At 42.0% G+C, this 21,787-nt stretch overlaps 1 pseudogene; it reads right to left on the bottom strand.

Annotated features, from left to right (window-relative positions):
• The window catches only part of LOC132422347 (E3 ubiquitin-protein ligase rififylin pseudogene), a 44,218-nt pseudogene that overhangs the window by 6,111 nt on the left and 16,320 nt on the right, over nucleotides 1–21,787 (bottom strand).

Here is a 21,787-nt window from a genome sequence, read left to right as displayed (position 1 = left end):
AAATCCGCTCTAGCAAATTAATTGAACCCAAGGAGGGTTGTAAAAACCTATCTATAGCCAGTTGGTCAGAAGCACAGGTGATAACTTAGACTTGTGATTGCCGTCTGAAGTGGTGAGGGGGAAGTCTTGGGGGACTGAGCCCTTAACCTGTGGGCTCTGATGCTATCTCCAGGTACATAGTATCAGAATTGGGTTGAATTGTGGGATACCCAAATGGTATTGGAGATTTGCCTGGTGTGGGGAGAGAACATACACGTCGGAATTGGGTGCAGAATTGTACAAACAAAAAGTTTAGAATTTAAATATTCTCAAGGATGACTTTAAGGCAGAAGGAAAGTCCCATAGAAGAAATCCCATAAGGGAAAATATGAAAGGCAAGATTAGAATGAATGTGCGTGGGGGGGGAAGGTAAATATGTGGATAAATCTAAAATGCTGAATCTGAAAGTTGATATTTATAATGCCTAATTTGGGAGTGAGTTTATGCTAATGAGGTGGCACAGGGTGGGCCCATAGATGGCCTTAGAATGGGACCAGTCACCATGAAGACCAAGTGATGAGAGGGTGGGAACTTTCAGTCACACCCCAACCTCCAGGGAGGGAGGGGGTCTGGAGATTGAGCTCCATAAAAACTCTGGAACAAGATTTGATGAACTTCCAGGCCAGTGAACACTCGGAGGTGCTGGAAGGGTGGTGCCTGGAGAGATCATGTGCGCTCCATGCATTGAAGCCCCATACCCTGCCCTACATATCTCTTCCATTCGGCTGTTTCTGAGTTATATCTGGAATGCAGGTCATAAACCAGTAAACCTAAGTAAAGTGTTTCCTGAGTTCTGAGTCACTCTAGCAAATTAATCGAATCTGAGGAGGGGGTCATGGGAACCCCTGAATTTGTAGCCAGCTTGGACAGAAGTGTTGATGGCCTGGGTGCCTCATGGCAATTGGCATTTGAAGTGGGGGCCATCTTGTGGGCTGAGTCCTTGAACCTGTGGGGTCTGACCACTAACTCAGGAACTTAGTCTCAGAATTGGGTTGAACTGTTGGACACCTGGTTGGAGTCAGAGAATTGGAGAGTTGGTTGTTGGAAAAGGCACCACATATTTGATGTCAGAGAAAAAAAACACAGAAATCTCTCTCATTAATTGGCAAATCAACAAAAGTCAGTAAAGACAAGATGATAATAACAGAATCAATGAGCTTGATCTAAAGCATCTATCAACCATTGCACTCAGTGATTGAAGAGTACACATTCCTATCAAAAACACATGGAACATGTCCTTGTTCTCAACCCTAAAGTTTCCACAACTTTCAAAGAATTGGTTTCATAGAGACCATATCCTTTGACCAAATTTTACCTAAAAAGATACCAATAAAAAGAACTAAAAATCCTTCATCACTTGAAAGTTAAGAAAGTCACATCTAAATACCTCATGGGTCAAAGAAAAAAGTCATCACAAATTATCAGCTACTTAGAAATGAAATGACAATGAAAATACAACAAAATTTGGTTGTGGGTTTATATTAGGGGTAACTTTATAGCTTTAGTCATTTTATTTAAAAAGACCAAAAGTTTAAACAGTTGTGCCTCTGACTTAAGAAGTTAGCAAAGTAACGACATAATAGACTCAAAGAAAGTAAATAATAAACAGAAATTAAAGAAGTAAAAAACTGAAAAGCAGAGGAGCAACAAAACCAAGTATTTTTAGTTAACAGGGCAATAGGAGTGGAAAGAGAATCCTGGGGGCTGCATGGGAGGCAGGGGGGCCAGGTCTGCACTCTCCTTTTGCCCAGCCTTTTCTGGAAAAAACCCCTTTCTTCCCACCGGACTGCTGTGTTTCCTTGCCATGTTCCCCTTTCCACCTGGTGTTGCAGGTAACTTGATCTTCCAGAAGCTCTCTTTAAAAATATATTTTTTAAAAATATATATTTACTTTGTCCCATTTCTTCTTCTTCCCATTTTCATTTCTTTCCACCTGGTGTTGCAGGTAACTTGATCTTCCAGAAGCTCTCTTTGAAAATATATATTTACTTTGTCCCATTTTCTTCCAGGTTTATCTCTGTGTTGCTTCTGTGTAGTTGATGTCTTTCTATGTTTAATATGTCAGTTTTGCGTCTGTATTTTTTTCGCCACATTTCATGAGCACTTATCCCTCTGTCATCACCATGGATGTTTTTTGTGGCTTCCAGTATTTGGATATCACTTGGTTCACTCAACTAGGCCACAGATGGACATTCAATATGTTTTCTTTGTGCTTTCTCTCTCTTTTTTAGATGATAATATTTTGATACACATCTTGCAGATAAGTCTTGTGGGATGATTTCCTCTTGACTTTGTATTTCAGATTTCATGGTTCACTATGGGCATGGGCAGGATGCTAACCCCCTAGTGGGTGGCACTCAGCCAGTTGTGCTGCGTTCTTTTCTTGGCACTGGTTCCAGGAGTATTTGTAAATAGATTTGAGAAAAATTATCAAGTTGGAAAGCTGAGACTGAGTTGGATGGAGACCCCATTGTAAGAGGCCGGTACCAAGAGCTTGTACCTGATGCCCCCAGCATATCTGAGTGGAGGCTGGCGGATGCTGATCCCTCCTCCCCGTTTATGTTTAGACATGCTTTCTCCAACATTTTATTTTGAAAATATCTAACACAGAAAGTGAGGGTTTTTAAAAACATATTTATTGGAGTATAATTGCTTTACAATGGTGTGTTAGTTTCTGCTGTATCACAAAGTGAACCAGCTATACGTATACACATAACACCATATCCCCTCCCTCTTGGGTCTCCCTCTCATCCTCCCTATCCGACCCCTCTAGGTGGTCACAAAGCCCGGAGCTGATCTCCCTGTGCTATGTGGCTGCTTCCCACTAGCTATCTATTTTACGTTTGGTAGTGTATATATGTCCATGCCACTCTCTCACTTCGTCCCAGCTTACCCTTCCTCCTCCCCTTGTCCTTAAGTCCATTCTCTACATCTGCATCTTTATTCCTGTCCTGCCCCTAGGTTCTTCAGAACCTTTTTTTTTTAGATTCCATATATATGTGTTAGGATATGATATTTGTTTTTCTCTTTCTGACTTGCTTCACTCTGTATGACAGACTCTAGGTACATCCACCTCACTACAGATAACTCAGTTTTGTTTCTTTTTATGGCTGAGTAATATTCCATTGTATATATGTGCCACATCTTCTTTATCCATTTATCTGTCAATGGACACTTAGGTTGCTTCCATGTCCTGGCTATTGTAAATAGTGCTGCAGTGAACATTGTGGTACATGACTCTTTTTGAATTATGGTTTTCTCAGGGTACATGCCCAGTAGTGGGCTTGCTGGGTCATATGGTAGTTCTATTTTTAGTTTTTTAAGGAACCTGCATACTGTTCTCCATAGTGGCTGTATCAATTTACATTCCCACCAGCAGTGCAAGAGGGTTCCCTTTTCTCCACACCCTCTCCAACATTTATTGTTTGTAGATATTCGATGATGGCCATTCTGACCAGTGTGAGGTGATACCTCACTGTAGTTTTGATTTGCATTTCTCTAATGATTAGTGATGTTGAGCATCCTTTCATGTGTTTGTTGGCCATCTGTATATCTTCTTTGGAGAAATGTCTATTTAGGTCTTCTGCCCATTTTTGGATTGGGTTGTTTTTTTGTTATTGAGCTGCATGAGCTACTTGTATATTTTGGAGATTAATCCTTTGTCAGTTGCTTCATTTGCAAATATTTTCTCCCATTCTGAGGGTTGTCTTTTCATCTTGTTTATGGTTTCCTTTGCTGTGCAAAAGCTTTTAAGTTTCATTAGGTCCCATTTGTTTATTTTTGTTTTTATTTCCCTTTCTCTAGGAGGTGGGTCAAAAAGGATCTTGCTGCAACGTCTGTCATAGAGTGTTCTGCCTGTGTTTTCCTCTAAGAGTTTTACAGTGTCTGGCCTTACATTTAGGTCTTTAATCCATTTTGAGTTTATTTTTGTGTATGGTATTAGGGAGTGTTCTAATTTCATTCTTTTACATGTACCTGTACAGTTTTCCCAGCACCAAGAAACTGAGAGTTTTGCAGTAAACACTCCTTGGACATGCCCAATTTGCAATGAGCTTCTGCTGTGCTTTTTCCTTTGGGTATCAATCCCCGACCCTAATCCTCTAGCCACCCCCCACTCCTTGGCCTTTCTTAATTTTTGATGCATTTCCAAGCAAGTGGCAGACCTCAGCCACACCCATCCCTAGCGCCTTCATCCACATCATTTATGGCTTTTTTTTCCCTCTTGGAGGTAAAATTAGCAGATGGTGAAATGCACAAATCCTGCTGTTTGATGAATTCTGAAAAACACATACAATTGTGGTAGCTCTCTCCTGCCCCTTCCTAGTCAGGCTGTATGCCCCAACCATCACAGATGTGCTGAACCTGCTCTAAAGCTTCATGTCAGTGGAATCACACGATGCTGCACTTCCAAGGGAGGTTTTGTTCTCGGCACATTTTTGAGCCTCCCCCATGATGCATGTGTCCCTGGTGCAGTCCTTTTATTGCTGAGTAGTGCTGGTTGAGTGGACGGACCACAGTTAGCTTATCCATCTCCTATCGAGGGACCCCTGGGATATTTGCAGTTTGGGCTGTTATGGGGAAAGCAGCAGTGAGCATACAAACCATGACCAGACCATCTGTAAAAATAGAAATCTGACCTACAACCTTTGGCCACCAGCCCAAGAAACCAACCCACCATCTCCAGTAGCCAGCCTGTTATAGTCAGACTTGCAGGAAGTCAGCCTGCTATCTCTAGCAACAGTCCAGGCAGCCAAACAACAACCCCTGCAATTAGCCATCAGCTCCAAACCACAGGACTTGATCAATAACTGATGCTTCCCTATCTTTTGTCCTGCTTCCGACTTGGAACCAACCAGAGCAAGCCAAATATGCTCCCTAACCCGTCCCACGGGACACTCCACTGCTCGTCAGCTGTTCCAGCTCCGCAGGCCCACAGCCTCTGTTGGCACACCAGGGCCTTCCCTTTTCCCACAGGGAAGCTCTGCCACCCCTGACTGCCTCTCACTCCCCTGCTGCAGCGAGCTCTAAGCAGATAGCCTCTGCCCATTCTCTGCTCCGGCCATCTCCATTCATTCCCACACTCGAACAAGCCCTTTGTGGACACAGGCTTTCAACTCGCCAAGTCAGCGCCTTGGGGTGGGCCTGTGGGCCACACATAGGAGGAGGCTGCCTGCATTCTCCCACAGTGACCAGTCCGTTTTACACTCCCACCAGCAGCTAGTCCATGCCAACATTTGGTGCTGTCAGTCTTTCTAATTCCATCTGGAGATTTGGTGTTTACATTTCAAACATCTTGGGCAGATGCCTGGCTGTGCTGAGGGGAAGCTGGGGGAGCATTCCGCTCTTCAACCCTGGGGGGAGCCCCCTTGCACTCTCTGTGATCTGGGCACTTGGCCAACTCAGTGTCCTTGTCTTCAGTTTCTTTTCAAACGATGTTGATTCAGTTTGGTCACATTAGTGTTTGTGGGAAAAAGGAATTACTTCTGAATAAATTTTATTCAGAAATCTCTCAAGAAGTTCGTCAGGAAAAGGAATGACAGCAGGGACCCTGTTGATGAAAAATCTGGAGATTGCTGAGTTCTGATCTACATTTCACTCATTCGTTCCTCTATTCATTCAACAAATTATTGAGTGCCTACAAACCGTAAAAGTAAAATACAAAATATACTGGATTGCCGTAGCTCTGCGGTCAAGAATAAAGCAGAGAATGGGATGGGGTGTGTGCGGAGATGGGGTGAATTGGGGATGGGCTGTCTGTTGGTGGTGGGGATGGGTTCTGTGGTGGGGACAAGGCCGTTGGAGGGATGGGGCATGAGCAGGTATGGAGTGCATTGGGGGGACTGGGCTTGTTTGGGGTTGGGGTGGAGGTGGAGATGGAGCAGGGTTGGGGCAAGTAAGGGACAGGGTGGGTGCAGAGTCGGGATATGTTGGGGGGACAGAGCAAGTGTGGGGATGGAGTGTGTGTGGTGTCAGGGAGCATTGGGGGACAAGGAGAGGGTGGGGTTGGCGTGCATGCGGAGACTAGGTGCATTTGGGGGATAGGGCAAGGTCAGGGTGAACTGGAGGAATAGGACATGTGTGAAGTCGGGGTGCATGCGGAGACTGGGTGCACTGGGGGGATGGGACAGGGTTGGGGTGCATGGGGGGGTGGAGTACATGGGGGGGCTGGGCACATGAGGGATAGAGGTTGGGGGGCATATGTACTGCGTGTGTTCAGACAGAGGACACAGCAAGGAAAGGCCTTGAGACTACTGCATGTCTGGAATATCCTTCAAATAGTTGAGTCCAATGCGTCTTGGGGCAGGATTACAGGAGGCCACATCGGGCAGAGCCCGCGAGGGGTTTGCACAGGGCCTGGCACTATCCTGGGGCAGAGCGGGGGTTGAAGGAGAGCCCCTGCCCCTGGGTGATGGGTGAGGGGGTGCCAGCAGAGTGGGCAGAACTGAGTTTATCTTAAAGCACACAGGGCTTGTAGGAATTGTGGGGTGCTGTGGTGGCTGTCCTCATGGGGGTAGGGTTCAGTAGGGGTGGGTGTGGGGTGGCCTGGAGGTCGTGGGCACAGAGGGGGTACCACCGAGAGGGTGCAGACCGACGCAGAAGAGCATCAGGGGACAGGGCTGCTCGCAGACACACCTGGCCCAGGGCCTTGATTGAGTTTGTGCCGCCTCTCCTGACCTGCTCCAGATACCCCATCACCTTGTGTTGGGCTGTTTTGTTTAATGGGTATTTTTACAGAGATCATTGCCATTGTAAGACATAATACAGAGAGGTGCCAGTACCCTTTACCCAGTTCCTCCCCATGGTAACTTTTAGCAAAAATGTGCTACAATATCACACCAGGATATTGACTCTGATACCATTCACTGGCCTTATTCAGATCTCACCATTTTCTTTGTGCTCATTTGTGTCCATGTGTTGACTTCTGTCTCAACTAGAGTCAAGGTACAGAACACCTCTATCCCATATTAACCTGTCCCTAACCCCTGGCCACCACCAATCTGTCCTTCATTTCTAAAATTCTGTCATTTCAAAAACGTTATGTAAATGAAATCCTATAGTAACCTCTATGTGTTGACTTTTTCCACTCAGCATAACTCCCTGGAGATCTGTCCAGGTTGCTGCTGTGTCAGTAGTTGATTCCTTTTTGTGGCTCAGTCCAACTCCATGATATGAACTACCACAGTCTGTTCAACCATCCACCTGTTCAAGGACATTTGCGTTGTCTCCAGTTTGGAGTGATTACAAATAAAGCTGCTATAAACATTCATATACCGGTTTCATGTAAACTCAAGTTTTATTTCTCTGGGATAAATGCCCAGGAGAGCAATGGCTGGGTCATATGTTAGTTTCATGTTTAGTTTTATAAGGAACTGCCAACTTTTCCAGAGTGGCTGTATCACTTTACACTCCTACCAGTAGTGTACCAGAGATGCAGTTTCTCTGCATCCTTGTTGGCATTTGGGGTTTTCACTGTTTATAATTTTCTGATGGGCATGCAGAGGTATCTCACGATAGTTTTACTTTGAGTCTCCTTGATGTCTAATGGTGTTGAACCTCCTTTCATGTGCTTATTTGCCATCTATGTATCCTCTTTGGTGACATGTCTTTTCATGAATTTTGCCCCTTTTCTAATTGGGTTGTTTGATTTTTACTGTTGAGTATATATTTCGATACCAGTCCTTTGTCGATGTGGTGGATTCTCATTATTTGCTGGAGTTATATTCTATAACTTCCCTGCAAACACTGAATTAGTGACTATTGAACCACTGCTCCTGTGGAAAGAAGGGAGTTAGGTTCCCTCCAGCCTCTGGTTACATTTTTATCAACTGATCAACAGATACCTTTATTTGATATGTGTTTCTGTTTAAAGACACCTATATATGGCTGGTTCATTAACATTAAACTCACGGCCAACAGCACTATAACTTATACCTGAATGAAGCCCACCTAATGTATTGCCTCCATAAGGCATGTCACAGCCTTCTTGTGCTCAGGAACACTAGATAACACTTCAGCTCTATGCTTGGGGGCCATTTTAAACAGTGAAATCCACAAAAAGTACAAACATTCAAAAAATGTGTAATAAATCAACTATGAAAAGGACATTTGTCTGAGAGCTGGGACACAAAGACAGAGTATGGCTTGTTCCACCTCAGCTGGGAACGTGAGCATTGGGAGAGTCGAGTTTTCACTGCTCTGGGCATGTCTGCAAGGACTGCGAAAGCACCTCGAGTATTGATTTTGGGGTCACAAATAAACTTAGGGAGTAGGCGAATTTGAAAATAGAAACACCAAGGGTAATGAGGATTGAATGTGGTTTGAAATACAGTTGTCCCTTGGTCCTGGGGGGCTTGATTCCAGGACCTCCTTGAATACCAAAATCCAAGGGTGCTCAAGTTCCTTATATGAAATGGTGTGGTATTTGTGTATAACCTATGCACATCCTCCTGTATACTTTATTAAAATTTTTTTCACTGAGGTATAGTTAATTTACAATATTATATTAGTTTCAGGTGTACAACATAGTGATTCAAAATTTCTGTAGATTATACTCCATTTAAAGTTATTATAAAATATTGGCTGTATTCCCTGTGCTGTACAACAGCGGTCCCCAACATTTTTGGCACCAGAGACTGGTTTCGTGGAAGACAGTTTTTCCACGGACTGGGGTGGGGGGATGGTTTGGGAAGATTCAAGTGCATTACATTTATTGTGCACTTTATTTCTATTATTATTACATTGTAATATATAATGAAATAATTATACAACTCACCATAATGCAGAATCAGCGGGAGCCCTGAGCTTGTTTTCACTTGCCACTCACTGATAGGTTTTTTTTTTTTTGATGAAATTTTAAGAAAATTTAATTTACTTTTGGCTGTGTTTTGTCTGTGTTGCTGCACGCAGGCTTTCTCTAGTTGCGGTGAGTGGGGGCTACTCTTCATTGCAGTGCGCAGGCTTCTCATTGCAGTGGCTTCTCTTGTTGCAGAGCATGGGCTGTAGGCGCGCAGGCTTCAGTAGTTGCAGCACGTTGGCTCGGTAGTTTCAACACGCGGGCTCTATGGCGCGCGAGCTTCAGTAGTTGTGGAGTGCAGGCTCAGTAGTTGTGGTGCACGGGCCCAGTTGCTCCATGTGGGATCTTCCTGGACCAGGGATTAAATCTGTGTCCCCTGCATTGGCAGGCGGATTCTAAACTACTGTGCCACCAGGGAAATCCCACTGATAGGCTTTTGATATGAGTCTGCAAGCAATTGATTTATTATGGTCTCTGTGCAGTCAAACCTCTCTGCTAACAATAATCTGTATTTGCGGCTGCTATCCAGCACTAGCGTCACCGCCTCAGCTCCACTTCAGATCATCAGGCATTAGATTCTCATAAGGAGTATGCAACCTAGATCCCTTGCATGTGCAGTTCATAGTAGGGCTTGCATTCCTATGAGAATCTAGGAATCTAGGATCTAGGAATCTAGGATCCTGCTGACCTGCCAGGAGGTGGAGCTCAGGCGGTAATGCGAGCGATGGGGAGTGGCTGTAAATACAGATGAAGATTTGCTCGCTCACCTGACACTCACCTCCTGCTGTGTGTCCTGATTTCTAACAGGCCATGGAGCAGTACCAGGCTCTACCAGTGCACGGGCTCTAGGGTGCACAGGCTTCAGTAGTTGTGGTGTGCAGGCTCAGTAGTTGTGGCTCACGGGCTGTAGAGTGCAGGCTCCGTAGTTACGGTGCACAGGCTTAGTTGCTCTGTGGTATGTGGGATCTTCCCAGACCAGGGCTCAAACCCATGTCCCCTGCATTGGCAGGCAGATTTGTAAACACTGTGCCACGAGGAAAGTCCCCCTACTGCTATTCTTCCCTTCCTCTTTCTTCTCCCCACTGGTGTCCACTAGTTTGTTCTCCATATCTGTGCACCTGTTTCTCTTTTGTTATATTCATTCACTTTATTTTTTTGATTTCACATATAAGTGATAGTATACAGTATTTGTCTTTCTCTCTCTGACTTACTTCACTAAGCATAATACCCTCCAGGTCTATCCATGTTGTTGCAAATGGCAAAAATTTATTCTTTTTTTGGCTGAGTAATATTCCATCGTATATATGTATGAAATCTTCTTTATCCATTCATCTGTTGATGGACATTTAGGTTGCTGCCTTATCTTGGCTATTGTAAATAATGCTGCTATGAACATTGGGGTGCATGTATCTTTTCAGATTAGGGTTTTGATTTTCTTTGGATATACCGAGGAGTGGAATTGCTGGATCATATGGTAGTTCTCTCTTTAGAATTTTGAGGAAACTCCATACTGTTTTCCACAGTGATTCCACCAATTTACATTTCCACCAACAGTGTACAATGGTTCCCTTTTCTCCACATCCTCACCAACATCTGTTATTTATTTGTGATCTTTTTGATGATAGCCATTCTGACAGGTGTGAGGTGATGTGGTTTTGATTAACATTTCTCTGATGATTAGTGATGTTGAGTATCTCTTCATATACCTGTTGGCCATCTGTATTACCTTCTTTGGAAAAATGTGTATTCAGGTCTTCTGCCCATTTTACAATCTTTTTTTTTTTTTTTTTTTTTTTTGCGGTATGCGGGCCTCTCACTGTTGTGGCCTCTCCCGTTGCAGAGCACAGGCCCTGGATGCGCAGGCTCAGTGGCCATGGCTCACGGGCCCAGCCACTCCGTGGTTTGTGGGATCTTCCCAGACCGGGGCACGAACCCACGTCCCTTGCATCGGCAGGTGGACTCTCAACCACTGTGCCACCAGGGAAGCCCTGTTTTTCTTTTGATATTGAGTTGTATGAGCTCTTTATATGTTTTGGGTATTAAGCCCATACGGGTCATATCATTTGCAAATATTTTCTCCCATTCAGTAGGTTGTCTTTTTGTTTTGTCAGTGGTTTCCTTTGCTGTGCAAAAGCTTTCAAGTTTAATTAGGTCCCATTTGTTTATTTTTGCTTTCGTTTCCTTTGCCTTAGGAGACAAATCACACAAAAATGTTTCTATGATTTGTGACAAAGAGTGTTCTGCCTATGCTTTCTTCTAGGAATTTATGGTTTCTGGTCTTACATTTAGGTTTTTAGTCCATTTTGTTTTTTTTAAATCTTAATATTGAGTCTTTATTTTATTTTCATCAAACCTTCTTTATTACTTTATTACCTAACATTTTATTGGGTTGGCCAAAAAGTTCATTGGGTTTTTTTTGAAAGATATTATGGAAAAAACCCGAACGAACTTTTGGGCCAACCCAATATTATATATTGGAGTATAGTTGATTAACAATGTTGAGTTAGTTTCAGGTGTACAGCAAAGTGATTCAGTTATACATATTCATGTGTCTATTCTTTTTGAATTAATTAATTAATTTTTGACAGTCTTGGGTCTTCGTTGCTGTGCGTGGGCTTTCTCTAGTTGTTGTGAGTGGGGCTACTCTTTGTTGTGATGTGTGGACTTCTCATTGCAGTGGCTTCTCTTGTTGCGGAGCTCTAGGCTCACGGGCTTCAGTAGTTGTGGCACCCAGGCTCGGTAGTTGTGGCTTATGGACTTAGTTGCTCCATGGCATGTGGGATCTTCCCGGACCCGTGTGCCCTGCATTGGCAGGAGGATTCTTATCCACTGTGCGACCAGGGAAGTCCAACATGTGTCTGTTCTTTTTTGGGGTTATTTTTGTATAAGGTGTGAGAAAATGTTGTAATTTTATTCTTTTACATGTAGCTGTTCATTTTTCCCAGCACCACTTATTGAAGAGACTGTCTTTTCCCCAGTGTATATTCTTGCCTTCTCTGTCATAGATTAATTGACCATAAGTGCACGGGTTTATTTCCGGGCTCTCTGTTGTGTCCCATTCGTCTGAGTGACTGTTTTTGTGCAAGTACCTTGCTGCTTTGATTATTATAACTTTATGATTAGTCTGAAGTCAGGGAGTGTGGCACCTCTAGCTCTGTTCTTCTTTCTTGTTTTGGCTATTCAAGGTCTTTTGTGTTTCCATACAAATTTTAAAATTAGTTGTTCTAGTTCTGTGAAAAATGCCATTGGTGTTTTGATAGGGATTTCATTGAATCTATCTTGGGTAGTATGGTCATTTTAACAATATTAATTCTTCCAATCCAAGAACATGGGTTTCCGTCATCTTCAGTTTCTTTCGTCAGTGTCTTAAAGTTGTCTCAGTATGGGTCTTTTACCTCCTTAGGTTGATTCCTAGATATTTTATTGTTTTTGATTCAATGGAAAATGGGATTGTTTCCTTAATTTCTCTTTCATATAGTTCATTGTTATGTATAGAAATGCAACCCAATTTCTTTCTTATTTTTCTATTTTTTGGACATGCCATGTGGCATGTGGGATCTTAGTTCCCCGACCAGGGATCAAACCTATGTCCCCTGCAGTGGAAGCACAGAATCCTAACCACTGGACCACCAGGGAAGTCCCCAAATGATTTCTATATATTAATTTTGTATCCTGCAACTTTACCAAATTCATTGATGAGTTCTAGTATTATTTTGGTGGCATCTTTAGGATATTCTATGTATAATATCATGTCATTTGCAAACAGGGACAGTTTTACTTCTTCCTTTCCAATTTGGATTCCTTTTATTTCTTTTTTCTTGTCTTTCTTTTTTCTAGCCTTGGCTAGGACTTCCAATACTATGTTGAATAAAAGCAGTGAGAAAGGGCATCCTTGTATTGTTCCTGATCTGACAGGAGATGCTTTTAGCTTTTCACCATTGAGTATGATGTTACCTGTTGACTTATCATGTATGGCCTTTATTATGATGAAGTATGTTCCCTCTATACCTATTTTGTGGGGTGTTTATCATAAATGGATGTTGAATTTTGTCAGAAGCTTTTTCAGCATATACTGAGATGATTGTATGATTTTTATTCTTCAATTTTTTAATGTGGTGTATGACATTGATTGATTTGCAGATATTGAAACTTCCTTGCATCCCTGGGGTAAATCCCACTTGATCATGGTGTATGATCCTTTTAATGTATTGTTGAATTTGGTTTGCTATTATTTTGTTGAGGATTGTTGAATCTGTGTTCATCAGTGATATTGACCTGTAATTTTTTTTGTGTGTGATATCTTTGTCTGATTCTGGAATCAGAGTGATACTGGTCTCATAGAAGGAGTTCGGAAACATTCCTTCCTCTTCAATTTTTTGTAATAGTTTCAGAAGGATAGGTGTTAACTCATCTCTAAATGTTTGATAGAATTCACCTGTGACGCCATCTGGTCCTAGACTTTTGTTTTTTGGGAGTTTTTTTTTTTAATTATCGATTCAATTTCATTACTGGAGATTGGTCTGTTCATATTTTGTATTTCTTCCTAGTGCAATCTTGGGAGAGTATACATTTCAAAGATTTTTCCCTTTCTTCTAGGTTGTCCATTTTATTGGTGTATTGTTGTTTATAGTAATCTCTTATGAGCCTTTTGTATTTCTGTTGTATCAGTTGGTAACTTCTCCTTTTTCATACCTGATTTTATCAATTTGGGTCCTCTCTCTTTTTCCTTGCTAAGTCTTGCTAAAGGTTTATCAATTTTGTTTATCTTTTCAAAGAACTAGTTCTTAGTTTCGTTGAACTTTTCTATTGCTTTTTAGTCTCTATTTCATTTATTTATGCTCTGATATTTATGATTTCTTTCATTCTACTAACTCTGGGTTTTTTCTGTCTTTCTAGTTCCTTTACGTGTAAAGTTAGGTTGTTTATTTGAGATTTTTCTTGTATCCTGAGGTAGGCTTATATTGCTATAAACTTCCAACTTATAACTGTTTTTGCTACATCCCATAGATTTTGGATCATTGTGTTTTTTGGGGGGGGTTATTTTTTACTTTTATATTTTTAACGTCTTTATTGGAGTATAATTGCTTTACAATGTTGTGTTAGTTTCTGTTGTATAACAAAGTGAATCAGCTATATGTATACATTTATCCCCATATCCCCTCCCTCTTGTGTCTCCCTCCCACCCTCCCTATCCGACCCCTCTAGGTGGTCACTAAGCACCGAGCTGATCTCCCTGTGCTATGTGGCTGCTTCCCACTAGCTATCTATTTTACATCTGGTAATGTATATATGACCATACCACTCTCTCACTTCGTCCCAGCTTACCCTTCCCCCTCCCCGTGTCCTCAAGTGCATTCTCTATGTCTGCATCTTTATTCCCGTCCTGCCCCTAGGATCATCAAAAGCATTTTTTTTAGATTCCATATATATGTGTTAAGATATGATATTTGTTTTCCTCTTTCTGACTTAGTTCACTCTGTATGACAGACTCTAAGTCCATCCACCTCACTACAAATAACTCAATTTTGTTTCCTTTTATGGCTGAGTAATATTCCATTGTATATATGTGCCACATCTTCTTTATTCATTTATCTGTTGATGGACACTTAGGTTGCTTCCATGTCCTGGCTATAGTAAATAGTGCTGCAATGAACATTGTGGTACATGACTCTTTTTGAATTATGGTTTTCTCAGGGTACATGCCCAGTAGTGGGCTTGCTGGGTCATATGGTAGTTCTATTTGTAGTTTTTTAAGGAACCTCCATACTGTTCTCCATAGTGGCTATATCAATTTACATTCCCACCAGCATTGCAAGAGGGTTCCCTTTTCTCCACACCCTCTCCAGCACTTATTGTTTGTAGATATTCGATGATGGCCGTTCTGACCAGTGTGAGGTGATACCTCATTGTAGTTTGGTTTGCATTTCTCTAATGATTAGTGATGTTGAGCATCCTTTCATGTGTTTGTTGGCAGTCTGTATATCTTCTTTGGAGAAATGTCTATTTAGGTCTTCTGCCCCATTTTTGGATTGGGTTGTTTGTTTTTCTGATATTGAGCTGCATGAGCTGCTTGTATATTTTGGAGATTAATCCTTTGTCAGTTGCTTCATTTGCAAATACTTTCTTCTATTTTGAGGTTGCCTTTTTGTCTTGTTTATGGTTTCCTTTGCTGTGCAAAAGCGTTTAAGTTTCATTAGCTCCCATTTGTTTATTTATGTTTTTATTTCCCTTTCTCTAGGAGGTGAATCAAAAAGGATCTTGCTGTGATTTATCTCATGAAGTGTTCTGCCTATGTTTTCCTCTAAGAGTTTTATGGTGTCTGGCCTTACATTTAGGTCTTTAATCCATTTTGAGTTTATTTTTGTGTATGGTGTTAGGGAGTGTTCTAATTTCATCCTTTTACATGTACCTGTCCAGTTTTCCCAGCACCACTTATTGAAGAGGCTGCCTTTTCTCCATTGTTTATTCTTGCCTCCTTTATCAACAATAAGGTGACCATATATGCTTGGGTTTATCTCTGGGCTTTCTATCCTGTTCCATTGATCTATATTTCTCTTTTTGTGCCAGTACCATACTGTCTTGATTACTTTGTAGTTTTATAGTATAGTCTGAAGTCAGGGAGCTGGATTCCTCCAGCTCCGTTTTTCTTTCTCAAGATTGCTTTGGCTGTTCGGTGTCTTTTGTGTTTCCATACAAATTGTGAAATTTTTTGTTCTAGTTCTGTGAAAAATGCCATTGGTAGTTTGATAGGGATTGCATTGAATCTGTAGATTGCTTTGGGTAGTAGAGTCATTTTCACAATGTTGATTCTTCCAATCCAAGAACATGGTATATCTCTCTATCTGTTTATATCATCTTTAATTTCTTTCATCAGTGTCTTATAGTTTTCTGCATACAGGTCTTTTGTCTCCTTAGGTAGGTTTATTCCTAGGTATTTTATTCTTTTTGTTGCAATGGTAAATGGGACTGTTTCCTTAATTTCTCTTTCAGATCTTTTTTTTTTTTTTTGTGGTACGCGGGGCTCTCACTGTTGGGGCCTCTCCAGTTGCGGAGCACAGGCTCTGGACGTGCAGGCTCAGCAGCCATGGCTCACGGGCCCAGCCACTCCACGGCATGTTGGATCTTCCCGGACTGGGGCATGAACCCATGTCCCCTGCATTGGCAGGTGGACTCTCAACCACTGCGCCACCAGGGAAGCCCTCTCTTTCATCATTAGTGTATATGAATGCAAGGGATTTCTGTGCATTAATTTTGTATCCTGCTACTTTACCAAAGTCATTGATTAGCTTTAGTATTTTTCTGGTAGCATCTTTAGGATTCTCTATGTATAGTATCATGCCATCTGCAAACAGTAACAACTTTACTTCTTCTTTTCCGATTTGGATTCCTTTTATTTATTTTTCTTCTCTGATTGCTGTGGCTAAAACTTCCAAAACTATGTTGAATAATAGTGGTGAGAGTGGGCAACCTTGTCTTGTTCCTGATATTAGTGGAAGTGGTTTCAGTTTTTCACCATTGAGAACGATGTTGACTGTGGGTTTGTCATATATGGCCTTTATTATGTTGAGGAAAGTTCCCTCTATGCCTACTTTATGGAAGGTTTTTATCATAAATTGGTGTTGAATTTTGTCAAAAGCTTTTTCTGCATCTATTAACATGATCATATGGTTTTTATTCTTCAGGTTGTTAATATGGTGTATCACACTGATTGATTTGCATTTATTGAAGAATCCTTGCATTCCTGGGATAAACCCCAGTTGATCATGGTGTATGATCCTTTTAATGTGCTGTTGGATTCTGTTTGCTAGTATTTTGTTGAGGATTTTTGCATCTATGTTCATCAGTGATATTGGCTTGTAGTTTTTTCCCTTTGTGACATCTTTGTCTGGTTTTGGTATCAGGGTGATGGTGGCCTCATAGAATGAGTTTGGAAGTGTTCCTCTCTCTGATATATTTTGGAAGAGTTTGAGAAGGATTGGTGTTAGCTCTTCTCTAAATGTTTGATAGAATTCGCCTGTGAAGCCATCTGGTCCTGAGTTTTTATTTGTTGGAAGATTTTTAATCACAGTCTCAATTTCAATGCTTGTGATTGGTCTGTTCATATTTTCTATTCCTTCCTGGTTCAGTCTCAGAAGGCTGTGCTTTTCTAAGAATTTGTCCATTTCTTCCAGGTTGTCCATTTTATTGACATATAGTTGCTTGTAGTAATCTCTCATGATCCTTTGTATTTTTGCAGTGTCAGTTGTTACTTCTCCTTTTTCATTTCTAATTCTATTGGTTTGAGTCTTCTCCCTTTTTTTCTTGATGAGTCTGGCTAACGGTTTATCAATTTTGTTTATCTTCTCAAGGAACGAGCTTTTAGTTTTATTGATCTTTGCTATCGTTTCCTTCATTTCTTTTTCATTTATTTCTGATCTGATCTTTGTGATTTCTTTCCTCCTACTAATATTGGGGTCTTTTTGCTCTCCTTTCTGTAATTGCTTTAGGTGTAAGGTTAGGTTGTTTATTTGAGATGTTTCTTGTTTCTTGAGGTAGGATTGTATTGCTATAAACTTCCCTCTTAGAACTGCTTTTGCTGCATCCCATAGGTTTTGGGTCGTCATGTTTTATTTTGTTAATTTTATTTATTTATTTTTTGGCTGCGTTGGGTCTTCATTGCTGCATGTGGACTTTCTTTAGTTGTGTCGATGGGCTTCTCATTGCGGTGGCTTCTCTTGTTGTGGAGCAGGGGCTCCAGGCATGCAGGCTTCAGTAGTTGTGGTGCATGGGCTCAGTAGCTGTGGCTTGTGGGCCCTAGAGCGCAGGCTCAGTAGTTGTAGCGCCCAGGCCTAGCTGCTCTGCAGCATGCGGGATCTTCCCAAACCAGGGCTCGAACCCGTGTCCCCTGCTTTGGCAGGCGGATTCTTAACCGCTGCGCCACCAGGGAAGCCCCGTCGTGTTTTTGTCATTTGTTTCTATGTATTTTTTGATTTCCTCTTTGATTTCTTCAGTGATCTCTTGGTTATTTAGTAGCTTATTGTTTAGCCTCCATGTGTTTGCATTTTTTACAGTTTTTTCCCCCTGTAATTGATATCTAGTCTCATAGTGTTGTGGTTGGAAAAGATACTTGATACAAGGTCCATTTTCTTAAACTTACCAAGGCTTGATTTGTGACCCAAGATATGATCTATCCTGGAGAATGTTCCATGAGCACTTGAGAAGAAAGTGTATTCTGTTGTTTTGGGATGGAATGTCCTATAAATATCAATTAAGTCCATCTTGTTTAATGTGTCATGTAAAGCTTGTGGTTCCTTATTTATTTTCAGTTTGGATGATCTTTCCATTGGTGAAAGTGGGGTGTTAAAGTCCCATGCTATGATTGTGTTACTGTCGATTTCCCCTTTTATGGCTGTTAGCCTTTGCTTTATGTATTGAGGTGCTCCTATGTTGAGTGCATAAATATTTACAATTGTTATATCTTCTTCTCGGATTGATCCCTTGATCATTATGTAGTGTCCTTCTTTGTCTCTTGCAATAGTCTTTATTTTAGAGTCTATTTTGTCTGATATGAGAATTGCTACTGCAGCTTTCTTTTGATTTCCATTTGCATCGAATATCTTTTCCCATCCCCTCACTTTCAGTCTGTATGTGTCTTTAGGTCTGAAGTGGGTCTCTTGTAGACAGCATATATACAGGTCTTGTTTTTGTATCCATTCAGCCAGTCTGTGTCTTTTGATTAGAGCATTGAATCCATTTACATTTAAGGTAATTATTGATTTTATGTATGTTCCTGTTACCATTTTCTTAATTGTTTTGGGTTTCTTTTTGTAGGTCTTTTCCTTCTCTTGTGTTTCCTGCCTAGAGAAGTTCCTTTAGCAATTGTTGTAAAGCTGGATTGGTGGTGCTGAATTCTTTTAACTTTTGCTTGTCTGTAAAGGTTTTAACTTCTCTATCAAATCTGAATGAGATCCTCGCTGGGTAGAGTAATCTTGGTTGTAGGTTTTTCCCTTTTATCACTTTAAATATGTCCTGCCACTCCCTTCTGGCTTGCAGAATTTCTGCTGAAAGATCAGCTGTTAAGCTTATGGAGATTCCCTTGTATGTTATTTGTTGCTTTTCCCTTGCTGCTTTTAATATTTTTTCTTTGTATTTAATTTTTGATTAATATGTGTCTTTGCGTGTTTCTCCTTCAGTTTATCCTGTATGGGACTCTCTGCACTTCCTGGACCTGATTGACTATTTCCTTTCCCTTATTAGGGAAGTTTTCAACTATAATCTCTTCAAATATTTTCTCTAACCTTTTCTTTTTCTCTTCTTTTTCTGGGACCCCTACAATTCGAATGTTGGTACGTTTAATATTGTCTCAGAGGTCTCTGAGACTGTCCTCAATTCTTTTAATTCTTTTTTCTTTATGCTGCTCTGCAGTAGTTATTTCCAATACTTTATCTTCAGGTCACTTATCCGTTATTCTGCTTCAGTTATTCTGCTATTGATTCCTTCTAGAGAATTTTTAATTTCATTTTTTTGTTGTTCATCATTGTTTGTTTGCTTTTTAGTTCTTGTAGGTCCTTGTTAGGTGTTTCTTGTATTTTCTCCATTGTATTTCCAAGATTTTGAATCATCGTTACTATCATTATTCTGAATTCTTTTTCAGGTAGACTGCCTATTTTCTCTTCATTTGTTTGGTCTGGTGGGGTTTTATCTTGCTCCTTCATCTGCTGTGTGTTTCTCTGTCTTCTCATTTTGCTTAACTTGCTGTGTTAGGGGTCTCTGTTTCGCAGGCTGCAGGTTCGTAGTTCCCGTTGTTTTTGGTGTCTGCTCCCAGTGGGTAAGATTGTTTCAGTGGCTTGTGTAGGCTTCCTGGTGGAGGGGACTGGTGCCTGTGTTCTGGTAGGTGGGGCTGGATCTTGTCTTTCTGCAGGGCAGGGCCGCATCCAGTGGTGTGTTTTGGGGTGTCTGTGAACTTAGTATGATTTTAGGCAGCTTCTCTGCTAATGGGTGGAGTTGTGTCCCTCTCTTGCCAGTTGTTTGACATGGGACGTTCAGCCCTGGAGTTTGCTGGTCGTTGTGGGGAGCTGGGTCTTATTGTTGAGATGGAGATCTCTGGGAGAGCTCTCGCTGATTGATATTACGTGGGGACAGGAGGTCTCTGATGGTCCAATGTCCTGAACTCAGCTCTCCCACCTCAGAGGCTCTGGCCTGACTCCCAAGCTGGAGCAACCAAGACCCTATCAGCCACACGGCTCAGAAGAAAAGGGAAAAAAAAGAAAGAAAAAATAAATAAATAAAATTATTAAAATAAAAAAATAATTTAAAAAAGAGAGCAACCAAACCAGTAAACAAATCCACTAATGATAACAAGTGCTAAAACCTGAACTAAGATAAACATAAAAATCAGAAACAAATCAGTCGCAGACAGCAAACCCCAAGTCTACAGTTGCTCCCAAAATCCACTGCCTCAATTTTGGGATGATTCATTGTTTATTCAGGTGTTCCACAGAGGCATGGTACAGCAAGTTGATTCTGGGGATTTAATCTGCTGCTCCCCAGGCTGCATGGAGAAATTTCCCTTTCTCTTCTTTGTTTGCCCAGCTCGTGGGGTTCAACTTTGGTTTTGGCCCCACGTCTGCGTGTAGTTCTCCCTCAGGCATCTGTTCCCCACCCAGACAGGAGGCGGTTAAAGCAGCGGCTGATTAGGGTGCTCTTGCACATTCAGGCCTGGAGGAGGGAGGGGTATAGTAGTTATAATTGGAATGTGGGGTGAGCCTGTGGTGGCAGAGGCTGGTGTGGCATTGCAGCAGCCTGAGGCGTGCTGTGTGTTCTCCCGGGGAAGTTGACCTTGGCATTGGCGGGCTTCACAGGCTCCTGGTGTGTGTGTGTGTGTGTGTGTGTGTGTGTGTGTGTGTGTGTGTGTGTGTATAGTGACCTGTGCTTGCACACAGGATTATTGGTGGCTGCAGCAGCAGCATTAATGTTTCATGCCTGTCTCTGGGGTCCAAGCAGCATTAGTGTTTCATGCCTGTCTCTGGGGTCTACGGCTCATACATGTTTCTGCGTTCCACAGCTCACACCCATCTCTGGAGCTCATTTAGGCGGTACTCTGCCTTCTGTGGGCAGACGGGGAAGGAATCCCTTCTCCTTGCACACTCTGAAACAATGGTCTCTTGCCTCTTAGGCAGGTCCAGCCTTTATCCTGGACTCCCTTCTGGCTAGCTGTGGTGCACTAGCCTCCTTCAGGCTGTGTTCACGCAGCCAACCCCAGTCCTCTCCCTGGGATCTGACCTCTGAAGCCCGAGCCTCAGCTCCCAGCCCCCACCCACCCCAGCAGGTGAGCAGACAAGCCTCTCAGGCTGGTGAGTGCTGGTCGGCACCGATCCTCTGTGTGGGACTCTCTCTGCCTTGCCTTCTGCACCCCTGTTGCTTCACTCTCCTCCATGGCTCTGAAGCTTCCCCTGCGCCCATCCCCCATCTCCGCCAGTGAAGGGGTGTCCTAGTATGTGGAAACATTTCCTCCTTCATAGCTCCCTCCCAGAGGTGCAGGTCCCATCCCTATTCTTTTGTCTCTGTTTTTTCATTTTTCTTTTGCCCTCCCCAGGTACCTGGGGATTTTCATGCCTTTTGGGAAGTCTGAGGTTTTCTGACAGTGTTCAGTAGGTGTTCTGTAGGAGTTGTCCCACATGTAGATGTATTTTTGATATATTTGTGGGGAGGGAGGTGATCTCCACATCTTACTCTTCTGCCATCTTGAAGGTCCCTCCCTGTGTTTTCGTTTGTCTCCAGGTATTTTTTAAATTTCATCTTTGATTTATTCAGTGATCCATTGGTTGTTCAGTAGCATATTGTTTAGCCTTCACATTTTTTTGTTTGTTTGTTTTGCAGTTTTTCTAATAGCTGATTTTTAGTCTCATAGCACTGTGGTCAGAAAAGATGCTTGATATGATTTCAGTGATCTTAAGTTTACTGAGACTTTTTTTG

Source organism: Delphinus delphis, chromosome 3 (genome assembly GCF_949987515.2).
Source record: "Delphinus delphis chromosome 3, mDelDel1.2, whole genome shotgun sequence".
NCBI lineage: Eukaryota > Metazoa > Chordata > Mammalia > Artiodactyla > Delphinidae > Delphinus > Delphinus delphis.
The sequence above is the reverse complement of the archived record's forward strand: the minus strand, read 5'-3'. Positions and strand labels throughout refer to the sequence as shown.